Genomic DNA, 9,674 nt, shown 5'->3' with positions numbered 1-9,674 from the left:
GGACAACTGACGGTTCATCTTGTTGCTTAGATTATGTATTTTTTTTCAGAATTTTTAAGAATGAATTCTAGAGTTTCAAGGTGATGTTTTCATCATCACCAAAGCTGATTGATTCTCATCAATTTAGCTCTTGAATCCAACGTCCTGCTGAAGCTTGGCTAGCCATGTCTAATTTCTTTAGACTAAAGCTTTAGACTAACATTGCATGATTCCTGGAATTCTCATTAAGAATTTTGATATCCTTATTTTCTTTTTCACTCAATTTTAAAAAAAAATCCAAAAAAATTATAAAATCTTAAAACCAAAAATATTTTTTGTTTCTTGTTGAGTCTAGTGTCTCATTTTAAGTTTGGTGTCAATTGCATGTTTCTATTCTTCTTGCATTTTTTTTCGAATTCAATCATGTGTCTTCATTGATCTTCAAGTTGTTCTTGATGATTTCCTTGCTCTGATCTTTAAATTCTCTTGTCTTGAGTGTTTTGTTGTTTCTCATATACATTCTCAATTTGTTAGTGTCAGTAGTATACAAACTTCTAAGTTTGGTGTATTGCATGCATTGTTTATTTGATCTTAGTTTCATTTTGATTATTCTTCATCATTAAAAATTCAAAAAAATTTTAATTTGTGTCTTTTCAAGTCAATAATACAGAGAATTGAAGATTCAGAACATACAGCAGAGAAATTACACAGAAAAAGCTGGGCATTCAAAACGCCCAGTGAAGAAGGAAAACTGGCGTTTAAACGCCAGCCAGGGTACCTGGCTGGGCGTTTAACGCCCAAAAGGGTAGCATTTTGGGCGTTAAACACCCAGAATGGGGGCGTTTAACGCCAGGATGGCACAAGAGGGAAGATTTTGTTTTTAATTCTAATTTTTTTTCAAGTTTTCAAAATTTTTCAAAATCAAATCTTTTTCAAATCATATCTTTTCAATCATATATTTTCAAAATCAATTTCTTTCCATTTTTTAAAAAATACTTGCTAACAATTAATGATTTGATTCAACATTTCAAGTATGTTGCCTTTTCTATTGAGAAAGGTTTAATGTCTGAATCATATCTTTTAAATTTCTTGTTAGCCAAGTCATTAATTTTCAAAATCAAATCTTTTTAAATTGTTTTTCAAATCATATCTTCTCAATCATATCTTTTTAAAACCATAACTTTTCAATCATATCTTTTTAATCACCCCTTTTTCAAAATAGTTTTCAATCATATCTTTTTGATTTCTACTTTCAAAAATCTTTTTCAAAAATCACTTTATTTCTTTCCCAATCTTAGTTTTCGAAAATCAATTACTTTTTTAAAATTTCTTTTAATTAATTCACTTTAATTTTCGAAAATTTCTTCCCCTCTTCTCACATCCTTCTATTTATGGACTAACACTCCTCCTCAATGTACAATTCGAACTCCATCTCTCTTGATAAGTTTGAATTCATTCTTCTTTTCCTCTGACACCTCAAGGAATCTCTATACTGTGACATAGAGGATTCCATATTTTCTTGTTCTCTTCTCTTTCATATGAGCAGGAGCAAAGACAAAAGCATTCTTGTTGAGGCTGACCCTGAACCTGAAAGGACCTTGAAGCGAAAGCTAAGAGAAGCTAAAGCACAACTCTCTGTAGAGGACCTAACAGAAATCTTCAAAGAAGAAGACATGGCAGCTGAAAACAACAACAATGCTAACAATGCAAGGAAGGTGCTGGGTGACTTTACTGCACCTACTCCCGACTTCTATGGGAGAAGCATCTCTATCCCTGCCATTGGAGCAAACAACTTTGAGCTTAAGCCTCAATTAGTTTCTCTAATGCAACAGAATTGCAAGTTCCATGGACTTCCATTGGAAGATCCTCATCAGTTTTTAGCTGAGTTCTTGCAAATCTGTGACACTGTCAAGACTAATGGGGTTGACCCTGAGGTCTACAGACTTATGCTATTCCCTTTTGCTGTAAGAGACAGAGCTAGGATATGGTTGGACTCACAACCTAAAGAAAGCCTGAACTCTTGGGAAAAGCTAGTCAATGCCTTCTTGGCAAAGTTCTTTCCACCTCAAAAATTGAGTAAGCTTAGAGTGGAAGTCCAAACCTTTAGACAGAAGGAAGGTGAATCCCTCTATGAAGCTTGGGAAAGATATAAACAATTGATCAGAAAGTGTCCTTCTGACATGCTTTCTGAATGGAGCATCTTAGGTATCTTCTATGATGGTCTGTCTGAACAGTCCAAGATGTCATTGGACAGCTCTGCTGGAGGATCTCTTCATCTGAAGAAGACGCCTGCAGAAGCTCAGGAACTGATTGAAATGGTTGCAAATAACCAATTCATGTACACTTCTGAAAGGAATCCTGTAAACAATGGGACAAATCAGAAGAAAGGAGTTCTTGAGATTGATACTCTGAATGCCATACTGGCTCAGAACAAAATATTGACTCAGCAAGTCAATATGATTTCTCAAAGTCTGTCTGGAATGCAAGCTGCACCAAGCAATACTAAGGACGCTTCATCTGAAGAAGAAGCTTATGATCCTGCGAACCCTTCAATGGAAGAGGTGAATTACATGGGAAATCCTATGGAAACACCTATAATCCTTCATGGAGAAATCATCCAAATCTCTCATAGAAGGATCAACAGAGACCTCAACAAGGTTTCAACAACAATAATGGTGGAAGAAACAGGTTTGGCAATGGCAAGCCTTTTCTATCACCTTCTCAGCAACAGACAGAAAATTCTAAGCAGAGCCACTCTGACTTAGCAACCATGGTCTCTGATCTAATCAAAACCACTCAAAATTTCATGACTAAAACAAAGTCCTCCATTAGAAACTTGGAGGCACAAGTGGGTCAGCTGAGTAAGAAAGTTACTGAACTCCCTCCTAGTACTCTTCCAAGCAATACAGAAGAGAATCCAAAAGGAGAGTGTAAGGCCATCAACATGGCCGAATTTGGAGAGGAGAAAGAGGCAGTGAGTGCCACTGAGGAAGACCTTAATGGACATCCACTGGCCTCCAATGAGTTCCCTAATGAGGAACCATGGGAATCTGAGGTTCACACTGAGACCATAGAGATTCCATTGGATTTACTCTACCATTCATAAGCTCTGATGAGTATTATTCCTCTGAAGAGGATGAAGATGTCACTGAAGAGCAAGTTGCTAAGTACCTTGGAGTAATCATGAAGCTAAATGACAAGTTATTTGGTAATGAGACTTGGGAGGATGAACCCCCTTTGCTCACCAAAGAACTGGATGACTTGACTAGGCAGAGATTACCTCAGAAGAGACAGGACCCTGGGAAGTTCTCAATACCTTGTACCATAGGCACCATGACCTTCAAGAAGGCTCTGTGTGACCTAGGGTCAAGCATAAACCTCATGCCTCTCTCTATAATGGAGAAGCTAGGGATCTTTGAGGTGCAAGCTGCAAGAATCTCACTAGAGATGACAGACAATTCAAGAAAACAAGCTTATGGGCTTGTAGAGGATGTTCTGGTAAAGGTTGAAGACCATTACATCCCTGCTGATTTTATAGTCTTAGAGACTGGGAAGTGCATGGATGAATCCATCATCCTTGGCAGACCCTTCCTAGCCACAGCAAAGGCTGTGATTGAGGTGGACAGAGGAGAATTGATCATTCAAGTGAATGAAGAATCCTTTGTGTTTAAGGCTCAAGGATATCCCTCTATTACCATGGAGAGGAAGCATGAAGAGCTTCTCTCAAAACAGAGTCAAACAGAGCCCCTACAGTCAAACTCTAAGTTTGGTGTTGGGAGGCCACAACCAACTTCTAAGTTTGGTGTTGAACCCCCACATTCAAACTCTAAGTTTGGTGTTGGGAGGTTCCAACATTGCTCTGAACATCTGTGAGGCTCCATGAGAGCCCACTGTCAAGCTACTGACATTAAAGAAGCGCTTGTTGGGAGGCAACCCAATGTTATGTTTATCTATTTTCCTTTGTTATTTTATGTTTTTTATAGGTTGATGATCATGGGAAGTCACAAAATCAATTGAAAAAGCAAAAACAGAATGAAAAATGGAAAGAAAAATAGCACACCCTGGAGGAAAACTTGCTGGCGTTTAAACGCCAGTGAAGACAGCAAAATGGGCGTTTAACGCCCAGTCTGGCACCATTCTGGGCGTTTAACGCCAGAAAGGGGCACCAGACTGGTGTTTAACGCTAGGAATGGGCAAGAAGCTGGCGTTAAACACCAAAAATGGGTACCAGCCCGGCGTTTAACGCCAGGATTGGCAAAAAGAGCATTTTTGCTCGCCACTTGGTGCAGGGATGAATTATCCTTGACACCTCAGGATCTGTGGACCCCACAGGATCCCCACCTACCCCACCACTCTCTCTCTTCTTCACCCATTCACCAATCACCTCAACACCTCTTCCTCAAAAAACCCCTCACCTATCAAATCTCACCATTCTCTTCACCACTCACATCCATCCTTCATAAAACCCCTCACCTATCAAATCCCACCATTCTCTTCACCACTCACATCCATCCTTCATAAAACCCCACCTACCTCACCATTCAAATTCAAACCACTTTCCCTCCCAAACCCACCCATAATGGCCGAACCTTACCCCTCTCTTCACCCCTATATAAACCCATCTTCACTCCTTCATTTTCACACAACCTACACACTACTTCTCCCCCTTGGCCGAAAAACAATGCCACCTCCATCTCCTCTATTTCTTTTTCTTCTACTCTCTTCTTTCTTCTTTTGCTCAAGGACGAGCAAACCTTCTAAGTTTGGTGTGGTAAAAGCATTGCTTTTTGTTTTTCCATAACCATTTATGGCACCTAAGGCCGGAGAAACCTCTAGAAAGAGGAAAAGGAAGGCAAAAGCCTCCACCCCCGAGTCATGGGAGATGGAGAGATTCATCTCAAGGGTGCATCAAGACCACTTCTATGAAGTTGTGGCCAAGAAGAAGGTGATCCTCGAGGTCCCTTTTCAAACTCAAAAAAGGTCAACTTTAATCAAAGGTTGGACCAAGTCCTCATGGATATCTGTGTGGAAAGAGGATGGAGCAAACAAGAGATCCCACTCATGGACATGAGGAAATTCCTCATCATGAAATCCCTGAGATGCCTCAAGGGATGCACTTTCCTCCACAAAACTATTGGGATCAAATCAACACCTCCCTAGGAGAATTGAGTTCCAACATGGGACAACTAAGGGTGGAGCACCAAGAACATTCCATCATCCTCCATGAAATTAGAGAAGATCAAAGAATCATGAGAGATGAGCAAAAAAGGCAAGGAAGAGATATTGAGGAGCTCAAGCACTCCATAAGATCTTCAAGAGGAAGAACAAGCCGCCATTACTAAGGTGGACCCGTTCTTTAATCTCTATGTTCTTTAATTTCCTATTTTTCGAATTTTTATGCTTATGTTTATCTATGTTTGTGTCTTATGATCATTAGTGTCTTAGTGTCTATGCCTTAAAGTTATGAATGTCCTATGAATCCATCATCTTTCTTAAATGAAAAATGTTCTTAATTAAAAAAGAGAAGAATTGCATGAATTTTGAATTTTATAACAGATTAATTATTTTGATGTGGTGGAAATACTTTGACTTCTAAATGTATGCTTAAACAGTGCATATGTCTTTTGAATTTGTTGTTCATGAATGTTGGCTCTTGAAAGATTGATGAAAAAAGGAGACATGTTACTGAGGATCTGAAAAATCATAAAAATGATTCTTGAAGAAAAAAACAGTGAATACAAAAAAAAATTTAATAAAGTCATGATCCAAGGCAAAAAGAGTGTGCTTAAGAACCCTGGACACCTCTAATTGGGGACTCTAGCAAAGCTGAGTCACAATCTGAAAAGGTTCACCCAGTTATGTGTCTGTGGCATGTATGTATCCGGTGGTAATACTGGAAGACAGAGTGCTTTGGGCCACGGCCAAGACTCATAAAGTAGCTGTGTTCAAGAATCATCATACTTAACTAGGAGAATCAATAACACTATCTGGATTCTGAGTTCCTATAGAAGCCAATCATTCTGAATTTCAAAGGTGTTCCGAGGGTTTGCCTGAAACGTGCAGCTCGGTCGTCTGGAGAGGCCCGAGGTGGGGGTCCGGTGACCCAAGCTTGATATGCGGACTGGTTGGTGGTTGTACCTGCAATGACACTCCGATGCTTAAGTTAGCATGGGTCCAAGCAGATATGTGTAGATGTGGAATGAATGCCATACCTGGGTGCTCCAGTGTATTTATAGTAGTTGGCCGTGATCTTCCCCGGATAAGATATTCTTATCTTATCTTATCTTTTGGGAGTTTTATCTCTATTTTTGTGGAACCGCCTTTTCTAGGCCTTTTCGGCCTTTAGGTTTGGGCTGCGTTCCTTTTGGTGGGCCTTCCTTGCTCTTTTGTCCGAGGTCCGACCTGTAGGTGTGAGCTTAACCACAAGGTCGGACCTCTTACGGGTTTGCCGAGTTGGAGGACCCCGGTCAGGGTATGAACAGTGCCCCTGCCCGAGTTCGTCCTTTTTGGGAGGTCGTGCTCGGGCATAGTAGTTTTTCAAAATTCAAAAATGGCCGTTCCTGCATTTATTGTATTTTACCGTTTTTCCTTGATTTCCGTTCGGGCTTCTGTGAAGGCTTTATTTATTTTCTCCCTTCCTTTTTTCTGCGTTTTATTTTTCTTGTGCTTTTACGAGCACCGCTTCTTCTTTCTCTTTGTTCTGCTTTCCCGAATCTCTCTGTGTGTCTTTCCGGAGTTTCCTCTGTGCCGTCGTTTCGTTCTCCTTGCTTCGGAGGTCTTCGTCTTCGTTTTCTTCTTCCAGGTTTGTTCCCATGTTTCTCTTTTCTTGTGATCATATGCTTCTTGTTCTTTGTGTGGCTCTTGTTTGTTTCTTTTTCTTTATGCCTGGGTTGCCCCAAAAAAAGGCGCCGCCATTGCTGTTGTTTGTATATGGGGGGGCTCTTTTTTGTTCTCTGGTGTTTTTGTTCCGGGTTGCCCTATTTTCTTCGTGGGGTTTTTGTTTTTTGCTTTGCTGAATGGGTTTTTGCTGTCTTCTTTATGTGATTTTCGCTTGCTGTTGTGTTCTTCTTTGTAGGTAAGAATTTTATGTCTCGAAAGGTTCTTCAAGCGATGTCGACTAAAATTCCATGTGGTCTTGATTGGGTAGACCCTCTTCCTCTAAGAGTCCCTTCTGTGGTAGATTCTGAGTATTTGGTTAGGTTCCGTAGGCATTGTAGCATATGTGAAAATAAAGAGTCTGAGAGGGATTATGAACTAGTAGCCCCGGATTCCGAGGAGAGAGTGTGCTTCCCGCCCCTAGATAGTTCCGAGAAGCTCTTCTTTTATGCTTATGATTGTTTTTTCTCTAAGCTGAGTGTCCGACTTCCCTTTACTGATCTGGAGTCCGAGGTGTTATGGTCTTGTAATCTTGCTCCTACGCAGCTCCATCCAAATTCTTGGGCGTTTTTAAAGCTGTTTCAACTTTTGTGTCAGTTTTTGGGCGTTGCTCCCTCTATTTCTCTTTTTTCCTATTTGTTTGTGTTGACGAAGCCGGGGTCGGGTGGAGGGAAGGTATCTTGGGTCTCTTTTAGGGCTAACCAGGGAAGGAAGTTTTGTACCCTGTATGATGAGTCCTTTCATGATTTTAAGAACTTTTATTTCAAGGTCCGGGCTACTGGAGACGTCCGACCTTTCTTTCTAGATGAGAGTGGGGAGCCTTCTTTTCCTCTTTGTTGGCAGGAGAATGTAGTGTCTACTAAGTATACCTTTGAGAGTCTAGATGAGGTGGAGCAGGCTTTTGTGGGTGTGGTAAGCAGTTTATGGGGTCAGGCACCTCACTTGGACACGAAGAAAATGTTGGGAGATCCAAGCCTTCTCCGTTCCGAGTTAGGTAGTTCCCGACCTCTCCGAGATTCATCTTTTTTTAGTATTTTGGCTTTGCTTGTTTTGGTGGAATTTCTGTTGTGGTAATCCTTTTCTTTTATTTCTGCAGAGATGTCTTCTCAGGCGGATTCCATGAAGTACCTTCGTTGGACGAAGAAGTCTGTGGCTGCTCGAAATATCGAGGCTGGGGAGGCTTCTGCCCGATCTTCTCCGAAGAAGGCTACTGTGGGTGTCACTACTCGGTCGAAGACTATTCCGACTCCCCAGTTTCGACCTATAACTCAAGATCCTCCGACCTCTGGACCTGGTAACTCTTCCCCGCCTTCGTCCTCGGGTCCTCCTCCCAAGAAGCAGAAGACCTCTCAAGAGCTTGCGGGTTTTAATGATAAGGATTTTGATGCTCTTGGTTGGGTTGAACAGCATATTCTCCCTCAGACTTTTATTTCTACTGATGATGTGTCTATGGAGCACCATTTTCAGTATATGGCGCGGAGCTGTGTCCGGATGGCTAGTCTTCATGCCGCTATTGCCCGGGTGTTCAAGAAATCCCCCCTTGGTGTGACCAGTTCCCGACTTGAGAAGGCTCAGTCTGAGTTCGAGAGGATTAGTGAACTGAAGGCTACTAGGATTGCTGAGCTGGAGGCATCTTTGGAGAAAGAGAAAGCTAAAGCTACCGCGGCTGTGGCGGCAGCGAATGCATCTGAGGAGATGGCGAAGGCGGCGAGGGAGAGTTATACTCGGTCATATGCTGAGCTTGTGGAGACAAAGGAGAGGTTGCAATCCGCTCAGGATGATTTTTACAAGCTAGAAGGTCATGTGGCTAAGGGTATGGATGCTATGTTTGAAAATTTGAAGGCTCAGGTCCGGGTTCTTGCTCCTGACCTGGATCTGAGCTTATTTAGTACGGATAACATTGTTGTGGAGGGAAAGATTGTTCCTGCTCCCAACGAGGATGAGGTTCCGGTGTCCGACCACAAATTTTTGGTTGCGAACCCGACTTTACCTTTGGCCGGGGATGGATCTGGCGTGGAGGTTTTAAACCGAGATGATGGCGCCGTCAATGCTGTCCCGATTTCTATGTTTCCTCCGCAGCCTTCTGCCGATGTGGAGTCTGGAAAGGATCTTGATTCTCTGTAATCCTTTTATCTTTGGTTTTTTGCCCGGCCTGTGGGCTCTTTTTGGATGGTTTCTGTTTAATGCTTTGGACACCCTTTTGCTATTAGCTACTTGTAGTAACTTTTTAGCTTATTATGCGGTGTTTGTTCGCGTTTTGACTCTTAGTTCCGCTTTTATGCTTTTTAGTTGTTTTTGGATAACAACCTTTTAGCTAGCGCTTTTTTGAAACTTTGTTTTGCCCTTCCCTTTGATTTCGTTTTTTCGCTTGTACTTTTTAGTTGTTTATGTATAGCAACTTTTTAGTAAGCGTTTTCGAAATCTTTGTTTTCGCCGTTCTAAGGCTTCTTTCTCGGATCCGGGCTTTTTCTCGGACCTCGGGGGGGGGGGTGCGGCTGAGTACTTCCCTTTATTAGGTCCGACCTTGTCGTTGGTCGGCCTTTTAAGTTATTTTTGTAATCTCTTTTTATTTGGCTTTTTGAGCCTTTTCAGAGTTGCTTTATAACTTCTCACATTAATTTGAACCTCGTCGCTTTATCTTTGCCGACCTTGTATGGTCTCTTGGCAATGATTTTTTGCGTTTTGCCGAGCATAAATTAATGCGCCTTGGCGGGGTACTTTCCAGGATTTGTTTCATCATGAAGAAGAAAGAGAAAGAAAAGAGAAAAATTTTATTAGTATTAAAAAAGAAAGAATATTTACAGAGTGTTTACCCTTGG

At 41.4% G+C, this 9,674-nt stretch overlaps 1 non-coding gene across 1 annotated transcript; it reads right to left on the bottom strand.

Annotated features, from left to right (window-relative positions):
* Nucleotides 1-2,057: 2,057 nt before the first annotated feature.
* Nucleotides 2,058-2,165, bottom strand: LOC112713128 (small nucleolar RNA R71). Its single transcript, XR_003158102.1, has one exon. It is a non-coding gene; the product is annotated as a small nucleolar RNA R71 (small nucleolar RNA).
* Nucleotides 2,166-9,674: the final 7,509 nt, after the last annotated feature.

The sequence above is a fragment of the Arachis hypogaea genome, chromosome 9, assembly GCF_003086295.3.
Source record: "Arachis hypogaea cultivar Tifrunner chromosome 9, arahy.Tifrunner.gnm2.J5K5, whole genome shotgun sequence".
Taxonomy (NCBI): domain Eukaryota; kingdom Viridiplantae; phylum Streptophyta; class Magnoliopsida; order Fabales; family Fabaceae; genus Arachis; species Arachis hypogaea.
The sequence above is the reverse complement of the archived record's forward strand: the minus strand, read 5'-3'. Positions and strand labels throughout refer to the sequence as shown.